The 13,750-nt window shown below is 43.7% G+C and overlaps 1 long non-coding RNA gene across 1 annotated transcript; it reads right to left on the bottom strand.

Annotated features, from left to right (window-relative positions):
* Positions 1-3,525: 3,525 nt before the first annotated feature.
* On the bottom strand, positions 3,526-9,956 carry LOC140722967 (uncharacterized). The gene is made up of 2 exons (XR_012097780.1): positions 9,547-9,956; positions 3,526-3,684 (listed from the first exon to the last, which is right to left on the bottom strand). It is a non-coding gene; the product is annotated as an uncharacterized lncRNA (long non-coding RNA).
* Between the last annotated feature and the right edge of the window lie 3,794 nt (positions 9,957-13,750).

Below are 13,750 nucleotides of genomic sequence, written 5' to 3'. Positions count from 1 at the left end.
ACATGGTGGGAATGGCCGCGGCCGATCTCCTGGTCGTTACCTTCGATCCGCTGCTGACGTGGACTGCTAGGTTTTATTTTCTCCAATCATTCCTTTTCCTTACTCCGTTGTGCATACTCTGTCGATGGTTAACTTTTGCAAGCACTGCGACCTCGGTCTGGCTGACTGTCGCTTTCACCGTCGATCGATTTGTGGCTATTTGCTGTGAGAAGCTGAAAACAAAATATTGCACCGAGAGAACGGCGGCTGTGGTCATCGGGACAGTGAGTGTGCTGGCCTGTTTGGAGTGTGTTCCCTGGGGCTTTATATACGGGCCCAAAGTAATAACTGATGGTGTTCCCTGGGACTGTGCCGTTACACAGAGCTTCCTAAACTCTTCATCATGGGCGGCATTCGAGATTTTTCACCGCATTTTAACCCCTTGTGTCCCGTTCTTTCTGATTTTGCTATTCAATATTCTGACTGTCCGGCGGATTCTAGAGGCCAGTCGTGCCCGCAGGGGGCTCCGGGGACAAAAGAATGGAGAGAATGACAAGGACCGGGAAATGGAGAACCGACGCAAATCCATCGTTTTGCTCTTCAGCATAACGGGTAGTTTCATATTGTGTTGGGTAACACAGGTGGTATTTTATATCTATGAACGGATTTCAATGAGGTTTGTTTATTCTGTCACGGATCCTGGTTACATCGCGTTACTGACATCGTCTATGCTGCAGGTTGTCAGTTCCTGCACCAACACATGTATTTACGCCCTGACTCAGAGCAAATTCCGGGAGGAACTCAAGGATATGATCAAGTATCCAGTGAAGCAGATTTGGAAACTCATTAAAAGTTAGAAATAAATGTTGTTTGTATTACAATTCAGCTGCCGTCATGCTCCCTACTCCGTGGCCTCACTTGTCAGTAAATGGGAGCAATGTGATGAATAGAGTTATAAAGCAAACACGTTAAAATCTGAAGTTGCTACAAAACAACTCACAGTAATTCAGAGTCCAATGAACGGGGTCGGAACCATAATTCGCAAGTTTACTCTTTTCCACAGAAATGTGCTTTGTACCTCACCTCACCTAAAAGTGAAGTTTCAGGCGGACGTGTTACCCCAGCTTCCCGGTATTGTCTACGCTGCGTGATCCGGGAGTATATATTTGTTTGTATCAAACACTCCTACTCCCATCAAAATCGGTCTTTTCGTTCCCGCGTTTATTCTCATCCTTGTCTACCTGTGGGTTCTCCTTATCTGTACCACCGTCAACTATCTTCCAGCAGGAGGATTGTAACTGATATTTAGCCCAGCTGGCACCGTACTGTAAGAATGTCCATCTTTGCTGCAGCCGCTGTCACACGGGAAGGTGCAGGGTTTGACAACATCTCGGATGATACCGTAAGGGTACAGATCTTTATAACTATCGCCAGTCTGCTATAAGGAGACAGACCTTTACAGCAGATTAAAACGCAATTCTAGAATTTTAACTGTGCTACAAATTAACAAAAACACAATTATTTTGAGCGAGCGAGAGAGAGTAAATGACACATCGGGGATTGATGGCGAGGGAGGGAACATGAGCGAGAGTGGAATCTCGAGGGGATATGTTGACACCAAGGACGAGATGAATTTAGTTCAAAGAGCATTAAGGTGGTTGAATCCTTCAGGGGGAGGACACCGATGCATGCAGGGAAACATACAGTTAAAAGTTTCATTATGGTCAACGCACATATCGTGAGCTGGGGGGACTTTCTCTGTGTTGTGCGTTCACAGTTTATTGGTCAATGACTTGAAGCCCAGTGGGCAAAGGACCAAAAGGGCACATGTGATGAAATTCTTAGTTCTACGCTGCATGCGGTTCTGATCTGGAAAACTGCCTATACGTGTGGTGGGAACAAACAATCAGGGTGTTCAAAGTGGAACACGACAGTTCATTCGGGAGAATTCAACTGCTGAGCTGTTTGAAGAGTGTGGAGAACAGGGCAATTGGAACGTTGTACCAAGAGCTAGTATAGACTTTCTGGGTTGAATGGTGTGCCATCCCACAATGATACCTTGTTCACTAATGATATCAAAATCTCAGTATGGTCTCCTGGAGACAACACATCTACCGGGGTGTAGAAGGCAAGTTTGTGTAATAAGGTCACTCTGCTGTCAAAATGCTGGCATTGTATTCCACGCACACTGAGCTGCCAGAGCGCAACACTGGCCAGGAAAGACTCTAATACAAGGAGGGACATCTAACTAAACATTACACTGTTGACTTAGACCAAGAGAATCCCAGTGTGTATATATATATATTTTTTTTAATTTTTTGCTGTAGCTCTGACCTTTATAACAACCAGTTATAACTGATTCTTACAGCCGTTTGCTCAATACTCTAAGGATAAAGATCTTTGCTATAACGGCTGTCATACTGGAAGGTTGCATGCATTGACAACAGCTAGCACTGTACGGTAAGGGCACAGACCTTTGCAAATATCGTTCGCATTCTTAATGGGGTCAGGTGTACAATCAAACAGATGCACAACCATGAACCGGTACTGGAACGGCTGAGAATCTTACTATATACCAACATTTAACTGTCTTTATCCGGTGTCATAGAAGACTGGTAGCATCCCTGTAATGACCACAAATTTCACAATAATACAACCCTCACTCTGTTCTGCAGTCTATGACAACCCTGAGGCTCTCAAAAATAGAACCAAAATGATGTATCACAGGTCCCAGCAAACCCATCTCTGCTCTTTGGGACCACAGATTGTCAGCACCATTTATATTCTGTACAGAAAAAGGCGTGAGGAATACCTCATTATACACAACCCAACAGAGATCCCGCTGAGTACACGAGCCACCAACACTGGCAGAACAAAGACCTGCAAACCAGCTCCGGACTGCATGGACACTGCCAGGTACAGCTACACAACTGCCCAGTGCTGCACATCAGGGAAGCGGACAAGCAGAAACCAAACACAGTCCTGCAGGGTCAAACCCTGATGCAACTCAACATGTTGAGGAAGAGGAGGGTGTAACTATGGTACAAACATTACCTGATTACGAACCTGTACAAGAATAGTCAGCAGTTAATTTACCAAGACAGTGAACTTTACAACACCTAGACCTTCACTTCTCGGGCACAGTCGTATAGAACTCTGAATCCTGTGTAGTGATCGCACTGACATTTGTACACCCAGCACGGTACTCCACCGGGAAACACTGGTGCAACCCAAGAACTTCAAGAACAGAGGTCTGTTCAACCCTGACACTGGACTGCAATTCATGGCATCACAGGCACAGCTCTTCCCACCACTGAGAACCTCTACAAGGAGAGGGGTCGCAGGAACACAGCATTTACCATCAAGGACCCCCATTTTCCGGTTGATGCCCCATCTCGACAGCGCCAGCAAGAACAAATTACAGGAGCGCCCGGTCTCCCGGCAACGGGTTATGGAATAGCTACTCCTCCTGAATGATCAGGCTCTCGAGGCAAAGGGGATAAGTCCAGTTGGTTTATAAAGAACCTACATCAAGTGTTCTACCACTGCAGTTATGGACATTTATTTCATATTTACTGTCATGTATGCTTTTTATTTGTACAATTCATTGCCATTGTCGTGTTTTGTGCTTTGACGTTTTGTCCGCCTTTGTTGTGAACTGTTTTTCATTGATTCCATTGTGTTTCTTCGTATTTACTGTGTATGCTTGCAAGAAAATAAATATGAGGTTGGTAAATGATGGCACATATGAACTTCGACAACAAATTTACTTTAAACATGTCCAGTGAGGGTAATTTGAATAACATAGGGATCTTCTCTTTGCAGGGAAGCAGGATGAGAAGTGCCTGAAAGAGGTATACAACATTATAGCAGATAAATCGAGTGAACAGCCAGAGTTATTTCCCAGGGAGGGAGGTGGCTGAAGCAAGGGGGATAATTTCAAAGTGGTTGGAAGAAAGTATTGAATGCTGAAGTCATATGTCGCGAAACATGTGGAATTTCCTCTTGGGGTTGAGGTAGAAGCAGATGAATTCGGGACACTTAAGAGACCTTGCACTGGGACATAAGCCTTATAATTGATGAATTTCAGTGGGAGAACAGTTTTGATTACAGTCATCCACAAAGAAGGACGTAATCTTGGGGGATTTTGCTAAACTCAGGACAAACTAATGAACATCTTGCGCCTTGTACTCCTTCCTCACGTCCCTGCACCATATTTGTTCCAGTGCTGATAGCATCTTCTCAGCCCGAAACTAGGACTGTTGAGTCTATTCAAACGATGCTTGCTGAGTTCCTTCAGACTGGTGTCTGCGTTGCAGGCTAGTGAGCCTTACTTTAGGCAGGATCTGGGAAGAGTACAAATCGGGTGCAAACTGTGACGGGGTAAGCACACAACATATCTCTGAGAGTTATTTGAAGCCAAGTGGTTTTGAATTCAAACTGTGTCTGGGAGGAGTAAAAACAAGGTTACAAGATCTGGGAACATTGGGTAATGAGAGATGTGCACCTGTAGACTGCAATGAAAAAGAATGCATAAGGAACTTTTGATGTTGTTGACTGCTACCCAGTCGAGGTCGACATGACAAACCGATGGATAGTGCAGATATCCAAGGGGTTTCCGTAGCAAGATAGGGAGTAGATTATCAGGCTTTTCTTCCACGCAAATATTGCTGCATCCCAGGTGGGGGCACTGGGACGAATTCGAAGACTGGAGCATCCGCCAAAATATATTCAGTCACTAATACCTTGTTCACATTATTAAGTATTACAACCAGGGAGTCTGATCAATTTAACTCAGAGTTTTTATTCGTGAATGTTATGGTCGTTTGTTTGTTTTTTACATAGTGGACACCCCCTCCCTGCCCCCGGAAAACAAACAGGGAAAATTGTAAAGCATGATAAACTGAAAATTCAAAACCGGAAATGTTAGCAGTTCAAAAGTGTTCATGGCCCCTTACTCATACCTAGTTGAATCATCTCTCACAGCCAGTGTACTTTTTGGAAAAGTCTGTTTCAGCTTTACACAACTCCTTGCAACATTGCCGAGGATGTGCCAGGTGAGCTGCGCAGCGCAAGTGGACAGCAATCCTCAGTTCTTGCCAGAGATTTTGGATTGGGGTCAGGTCGGGACTCTGGCTGAGGCACTCAAGGACAGGCTAACACCTATCATTTCCTTTCTTATGCCTCCCTCCCATCGGAGGGCCATTTATCATTCTCAGTCTACTCAAACAAAGCCAGATTATTTTTTTGGTTATTGTTATCTCTTCAGCAGTTTGAATGGGGTACGACTGCACAAGCGTGTGGAGGTCGGCCAGTGAGAACAGCGGGAGGAGTTTAAAAGCGAGACAAAGCAGGCGTCGGAGGAGCAGGCGACAGAGTAGGGCGGCTTTGGCTCAATGGGGCTTCGGTGACAAAGGGTCGAGGTCAAACCGGTTATCTGCTTGAAATAAACTCAGAGAGTATGTGTGTGAGGCCGGTTTTCTGTGCTCGGTGTCGGATGTGGGAGGTCCTACAGTCTCCCAGCCTCCCGGACGGCCACATCTGCACCAGGTGTGTCGAGCTGCAGCTCCTTAGACACCGCCTTAGGGAACCGGACCCGCAGCTCGATGACCTTCGTCTGGTCAGGTGATGATGGAGAGGACCTCTCGACAGGTAGTCACCCCGGGACCACAGGGGAGAAAAAACTGGGTAACAGTCAGGAGAGGGAAAAGAAAGAACCAGGTTCAAGTGAGTAAAACGGTGGTTGTCCCCTTGACGATAATTATTGCTGCTGGAGTACTGTTGGTGGGGGTGGGGACAGCCTACCTAGGGGAAGCAACAGTGGCCGTACCTCTGGTACAGAGTCAGGCCCTGTGGCTCAGATGGGCGGGGAAGGAAGAGGATGGCAGCAGTGATAGGGGACGCTATAGTTAGCCGGTCGGATAGGCTATTCTGTGGACACAGGAAAGAAACGCGGATGGTAATTTGCCTCCCAGGTGCCAAGGTCCGGGATGTTTCTGATCGCGTCCACGATACCTTGAAGTGGGAAGGAGAACAGCCAGATGTCGTGGTACATATTGGTACCAACGACATAGGCAGAAAAGGGGGGAAGGATGTCCTGAAAGAAGACTACAGGGAGTTAGAAAAGAAATTGAGAAGCAGGACCTTAAAGGTAGTAATCTCGGGATTACTGCCTGTGCCACGCGACAGTGAGTATAGGAATAGAATTAGGTGGAGGATAAATGCGTGGCAGGTTTCGAGCAGGGGGTAGGGTTTCAGATTTCTTGATCATTGGAACCTCTTCTGGCGCAGGTGTGACATGTATAAAACGGACGGGTTGCACGGCGATCAAAAGGGGACCAATATCCTGGCAGGAAGGTTTGCTAAAGCTATTGAGGAGACTTTAAACTAGAATTGCTGGGGGGGTGGGGGACCGAACTGAACTGACGGAGAAAAAGGAAGTTGGCTCACAAATGGAGCAAGTTTGGAGATATTGCGAAATTGGAGATAGGAAGGTGATAGAGAAGGGATGCGCAAAGTCTGATGGTTTGAGATGTGTCTATTTTAATGCGAGGAGTATCATGAATAAAGCGGGTGAGCTCAGAGTGTGGATCAGCACTTAGAGTATGATGTGGCCATTACAGACAATTGGATGGTGGAGGGGCAGGAATGGCGCATTAAAGTGCATAGCTTTAGATGTTTCAGAAAGGATAGGGAGGGAGGCAAACGAGGTAGGGGCGTGGCACTGTTGATCGCAGATAGAGGCACGGCTGCAGAAAAGGAGGAAAACATGGAGAGGTTGTCTACAGAGTCTTTGTGGGTGAATGTTACGAACAGAAAGGGGTCAATAACTCTACTGGGTGTTTTTATAGACCACCCAATAGTAACAGGGACATAGAGGAGCAGATAGGGAGGCAGATTCTGGAAAGGAGTAATAATAACAGGGTTGTTCTGGTGGGAGATTTAAATTTCCCAAATATTGATTAGCATCTCCCTGGAGTGAGGGGTTTAGATGGGGTGGAGTTCGTTAGGTGTTCAGGAAGATTTCTTGACACAGTATGTAGACAAGTCTACAAGATGAAAGACTGTACTTGATCTGGTATTGGGAAATGAACCTGGTCAAGTGTCAGGTCTTTGAGTGGGAGAGCATTTTGTAAATAGTGATCACAATTCTATCTCCTTTACCATGGCATTGGTGAGGGATAAGAACAGACAAGTTTGGAAAACGTTTAGTTGCAGCGAGGAGAACTATGAGGACATCAGGCAGCAACTTGGAACCATAAATTGGAAATAGATTTTCTCAGGGAAAAGTACGGAAAAAGTGAGGCATATGTTACAACCATATAGCAATGAAAGCATGGAAACAGGCCACCTCGGCCCTTCTAGTCCGTGCAGAACGCTTACGCTCACCTATTCCCACCGACCTGCACTCAGCCCATAACCCTCATAACTTTCCTGTCCATATACCTCACCAAATTTGCTTTAAATGACAAAATTGAACCTGCCTATACCACTTCTACTGGAAGCTCGTTCCACACAGCAACTACTCTCTGAGTAAAGAAGTTCCCCCTCGTGTTACCCCTAAACTTCTGCTCCTTAACTCTCAACTCATCTCCTCTTGTTTAAATCTCCCTTACTCTCAATGGAAAAAAGCCTATCTACGTCAACACTATCTATCCCCCTTAAAATTTTAAATACCTCTATCAAGTCCCCTGTCACCCTTCTACTCTCCAAAGAATAACGACCTAACTTGTTCAACATTTCTCTGTAACTTAGGTGCTGAAACACAGGTAACATTCTAGTAAATCTTTGATTTGTTGACATTGTTCCTATAATTCCGTGACCAGGACTGTACACAATACTCCAAATTTGGCCTCACCGATGCCTTGTACAGTTTTAACATTACATCCCAACTCCTATACTCAATGTTCTGATTTATAAAGGCCAGCATACCAAAAGCTTTCTTCACCACCCTATCCACATGAGATTCCACCTTCAGGGAACTATGCACCATTATTCCTTGATCACTCTGTTCTACTGCATTCTTCGATGCCGTACCATTTACCATGCATGTCCTATATTAGTCCTCCAAAATGAGGCACCTCACACTTATCAGCATTAAACTCCATCTGCCATCTTTCAGCCCACTCTTCTAACTGGCCTAAATCTCTCTGCAAGCTTTGAAAACCTACTTCATTATCCACATCGCCACCTATCTTGGTATCATCTGCATACTTACTAATCCAATTTACCACCCCATCATCCAGATCATTAATGTATATGACAAACAACATTGGACCCTGTACAGATCCCTGAGGTACAACACTAGTCACCGATCTCCAACCTGACAAACGGTTATCCACCACTACTCTCTGGCATCTCCCATCCAGCCACTGTTCAATACATTTTATTACTTCAATATTGATACATTACGATTAAACATTACTAACTATGCTTCCGTGTGGAACCTTGTCAAAGGCCTTACTGAAGTACATATAGACACATCCACTGCTTAACCCTCGTCAACTTTCCTAGTAACTTCTTCAAAAAATTCAATAAGATTTGTGAAACATGAACTTCCACGCACAAATCCATGTTGGCTGTTACTAATCAGACCCTGTCTATCCAGATAATTATATATACCATCTCTAAAAAATACTTTCCATTAATTTACCCACCACTGACGATAATTGCAAGGTTTACTCTTCGAACCCGTTTTAAACAATGGAGGAACATAAACAGTTCACCAATCCTCTGACACCCCGTCATAGACCGAGTGCAGAGGAGATTTACAAGAATGTTGTCTGAATTGGGGAGCACCCTCTATGAGAATAGGTTGAGTGAATTCGGCTTTTCTTCTTGGAAAAACGGAGGATGAGAGGAGACTTGATAGAGGTGTACAAGATAGTGAGAGGATAGTCAGAGACTTTTCTCCAGGGCTGACATGGCTAGCATGAGAGTTTTAAGGTGTTTGGAAGTAGGTACAGAGGAAATTTCAGGGGTAAGTATTTTTTTATATATAAACGCAGAGAGTGGTGAGTGGAGTGGAGGCGGCCACGATTGGATCTTTAAAGAGACTGGATGGCTGCATGGAGCTTGGAAAAATAGAGGGTTATGAGTAAATTCCAGATAGTGGTAAGGTAGGGACATGTTTCGCACAGCTTTGTGGGCTGAAAGGCCTATATTGTGCTGTATGTTTTCTATGAAATTTCCATTCTATGGAATTTAATTTTATGATTGTTGAGCGATCATTACTAATGCCTCAAGAGTCGCCTCAGCTACCTCCTTCAGAGTTCTTGAGCGGATGACTTATCTACCCTGAAAACATTCCGTATACCAAGCATCTTCTCATTAGTAATCGCAATTACACATAATTATACCTCTTGACTCTCAACTCTTAAACATACTGCTGCTGTCTTTCAAAGGGAACATAGACGCAAATAGTCACTGAGTTGGTCTGCCATTTCTTTGACCGGCATTATTCCTCCAGAAGCACCACTGTAAGGCGGTCTGCTATCCGTTCTTGCCTCTCCTATACTGGATATTTTTTAAGTTTAGTTTCGTGTTTTATGTTTCTGGCTAGCTTACCCTGATATTTCCTATTTTCCATCCTTACTGAGTTTTCCTTTGTTACATTGTGGATTCAGATGGCTGAGATCAAAGCGGCAGGGTCCAGGACCGATGGTGAGAAATGACCGGGGAGTTGGACAATTTATGTGCCATGCCAGGGTTAAATGTTCATGTCATCGGAGCTGAAGGTGAGGGACAGATTGTTTCTGCTCAGGGATCCATGAGGTTGACCGTCTTTGCGCTGGTCTGAAGCTAGTGGACTGGTGAATCTGCTGCAGTGATAAGGGACTTAGTGGCTGTCGACTCGCTTTCGGGAACTTCAATTCTGAATTTTATTTGCTTACTTTCTTTGTCAGCACAATATCCTTGTTTTCGCGGTTGATGATTTGCTTTGTTAATGGGTTATATTGAGTTTCTTTGCATTGTTGCTGCCTGTGAGGAGACAAATCACAAGGTTATTTATAGGAAAAAATGGTTTGATAATAAATGTAATTTGAACCTTTGAAGTTTATCCTGTCGGTTTTTAACAGCTTCCCAATCCTCTCACCACCCAGTATTTTTTGCAAAATTATATGCCCCTCCAATGTTTTGCCTCATCCTCTGTTAAATACTTCTACTTTGAGATGTATCCACCCTGTGCCTGTTGAATCGCTTCAGAAGTTCAAGCATTGATGTAGGGGCACAGATATTCCTGAAGGTGCAGAAAACAGGTACATGCAATCAGGACTCTAAATAGGATATCTGCCTTTGTTTAGCCAGGCACGGAACAGAATTCTTTGAAGGACTTAATAAAATATTACTCGTGCCACCTGGTAAGAAGATTCACAAGGATGTTGTCGAAAGGCCTGAACTACAAGGACAGACTTCATTGGCTGGAACATTTCCTCCATCTGAAGCAAACAAAATTAAAGGGTAAAAAACATTAAAGGGATAGCTCAGGAATTATAGGCCAGTGAGTCTTACCTCAGTGGTTGGTAAGTTGATGTAGAAAATCCTAAGGGGCAGGATTTATGAACATTTGGAAAAGCATAATATGATAGGAATAGTCAGTATGGCTTTGGCAAAGACCCGTCTTGCCTTACGAGCCAGACTGAATATTTTGAGGTTGTGACTAAGCACGTTAATGAAGGTAGAACCATAGATGTAGTGTATATGGATTTCAGCAAGGCCTACCCCATGCAAGGCTTATTGAGAAAGTATGGATGAAGGATTAAAAGGATTACAGGGTTCCTTGCTGCATAAACATCTGAATATGCTGTGGATACCTGGAAACCGATTTTCAGGTCACACTGACAAGAAACATCAGAACCAGAAGAATAGATTTCTCTTGAACAATGGTATTAGCTGTAAAATTATGAATATCTCCCTCCCTTATAGATAGGAAATTGGTGAACCATGGTGGGTGATATTAGGAGAAAGGGCTGACAGTTTGCCCATTGGAAGAGACCAAGAGTTGTACAGCATAGAAACAGGCCTTTCGTCCCCTCACATCTATGAGCACCGTAATGCCCGTGTACAGTGATCCTGCTTTCCTGCATTAGTTACAAATTCTTTCTCATTGAAATATCAGAAAGTACCTGAAATGCGAGAGTCATAGAATATATAAACATATATACAGGCATTGCAGCCCACCTAGACTTTCCTATTCTGCCTAGCCCTATCAATTGATGCTGCATTAGGCCCTCCATAACCCTCTCACCCATGAATGTATCCAAATTGCCCTTAAATGTTGAAATCATGCCTGAATTCACCTATTCCACTGACAGTTTTCTTCACAATTTCACCACCCTCCCGATTGAAGAAGAACTCCCTCATACTCCCTTTACACATTGCAACTTTCACTCTTAATTTCCAGTTCTATCACACCCAACCTCAGTGGAAAAGTCTGCTTGCATTTACCCGAAGTCTGCGCTTCACAATATTGTGCACTTCAATCAATCTGCCATTTTTCCCCTATGCTCTGGGGAATACCATACTAATTCATTCAATTTTCCCTATAGATCAGGTTCTCAGATTCTGGCATTCTACTTATAATTCTGTCTGAGCTCTTGCAAACTCATTGATATCTCTCCTGTAGAAAGGTATTGCGAACTGAACACAATACCTAAAATTAAGCCTCAACAATTTTTTGTGCAACCTACAGACTCCTGCATTCAATACTTTAATTCATGAGTGCTTATGTGTCAAAAGATCTCTTAAAATCCTTTGTATCTCTGATGGTATTATGGATCTGTATTCCCAGATCTATCTGTTTTCCACAGATTCTTGTGCCTTACAGTGCTCTCTATGAGTTCTACTAAAGTTTCTCTTCCAAGCAGCTCACAATCATCAGCATTAAATTCCATCATGCCACGATTACCACTAGGACAGCTCCCTTTGAGAGCTTTGATAACATTTCCCACTGTCCACTATGTACCGAATCTTGGTGTGATCCACAAATTTGTTTTGACGATCTTAACACATTATCATCCAGATTATTTGTACAGATCAGAAACAACAGCAGACCCAGCTCCAAATACATTACTACATTACATTACTACATTAATACAATACTACATTAAACGCCACAAGCCTCCAGGAGAGGGGCAAAGTCTACCCCAGTGTCTGGCTTCTCCAGCAAAGCCAATCTCTAATCCAATTTACTACCTCATCCTGAATGCTAAGTGATTCAAACATTTTTGATCAACCTACCATACGGAACGCTGTCAAAGAACTTACTATAGTGCACATAGACACTATCAACTGCCTTTCCTTCATCATGCTTCCTAGTAAAGTCATTGAAGAAATTTATAATCAGGTGGCCCCTCTACTTCCATCAGCAGAAAATTCCACAACTTCACATTTCTCTGGGAGAGGTAGATCCTCCTCTTCGCCACCCAAAATCAATTCCTCTGAATCTTGATTCTATGTCCCCAAGTTTGTAATCCTACATAACAGTACAACAACATTCCTGTCTCTATCTCATTAACCCATTCACAATTTTGTATGTTTCTACAACACACCCTCTCATTCTTCCTAGTTTTAGCATGTATCAAATAGCACAGTAGGCCAGGAATACATCTACAGTGTGATGTCCTGCATCTATACATTGCGCTATTATGGACCAGGGTTGCTTATAAAGAGTGCAGTAGAAACATAGAAACAATGAAAAGCTACAGCACAATGCAGACCCTTCAGACCATAATGCTGTGCCGAACATTACCTATTAGAAATTACCTGGGGTTAGATATAGCCCCCTATTTTTTGAAGCTCCAGGTACCTATCCAGGAGGCTCTTAAAAGACCCTATCGCAACTGTCACTGGCAGCCCATTCTGTGCACTCAGCACTCTCTGCGCTAAAAAAAACACCCTTACATCTCCTCTGTACCTACTTCCATGCACCTTAAAACTGCGCCCTCTCATGTTAGCCATATCAGCCCTAAGAAAAAGCCTCTATCTACACGATCAATGCCTATCATCATCTTATACACCTCTATCAGGTCACCTCTCATCCTCTGCCGGTTCAAGGCTGATTCACACAACCTGTTCCCATAAGGCATGCTCCCCAATCCAGGCATCGTCCCTTGTAAATTTCTTCTCCACATTTTCAATAGTTTCCACATCTTTCCTGCAGTGAGGTGACCAGAACTGAGCATAATACTCTGTGGGGTCTTACCAGTGCCCTATATAACTGTACACTACCTCTCTGCCATTGAACTGAATCAGATGGCTGAGGAATGGTAATGCACCCTATGCCTTCTTCAACAGAGTCAACCTTAAATGGACAAAGATTGGAACCACAAGATCCATCTGGTACTCCACACTGTCTTAGATTCCTTATCATTACTATATTCTGCTGTCAGATTAGGACCTACGAAATTGAACCACCTTACATTTATCTGGGTTAAATCCGTCTGCCACTTCCAGCCCAGTTTGCATCCCATCGATATTCGTTTTAACAGCCCTCCACACTATCCACAACATTCCCAACCATTGTTTCATCAGCAATTTACTAAGCTATCCAATCAGATCTTCATTCAGGTCATTTATAAAAATCACAAGGAGAAGGTGTCCCTGGTTACGGAACTGCATGCATGATTGAGATCCAGTAAATAGTTTAGATGTAAATCGAGTTGCGAAGGGGAATGCATATTCTGCAAATGTTTGGAAGGTACAAAATTAGAAGGTACAGTGATGAATGGATCACCTGGTAAATTAGGTATGTAAACGCCAGGTAGCATTT

This window comes from Hemitrygon akajei, unplaced genomic scaffold, assembly GCF_048418815.1.
Source record: "Hemitrygon akajei unplaced genomic scaffold, sHemAka1.3 Scf000095, whole genome shotgun sequence".
NCBI classification, from domain to species: Eukaryota; Metazoa; Chordata; class Chondrichthyes; order Myliobatiformes; family Dasyatidae; genus Hemitrygon; species Hemitrygon akajei.
This window is presented reverse-complemented; position numbering and strand designations above follow the sequence as displayed.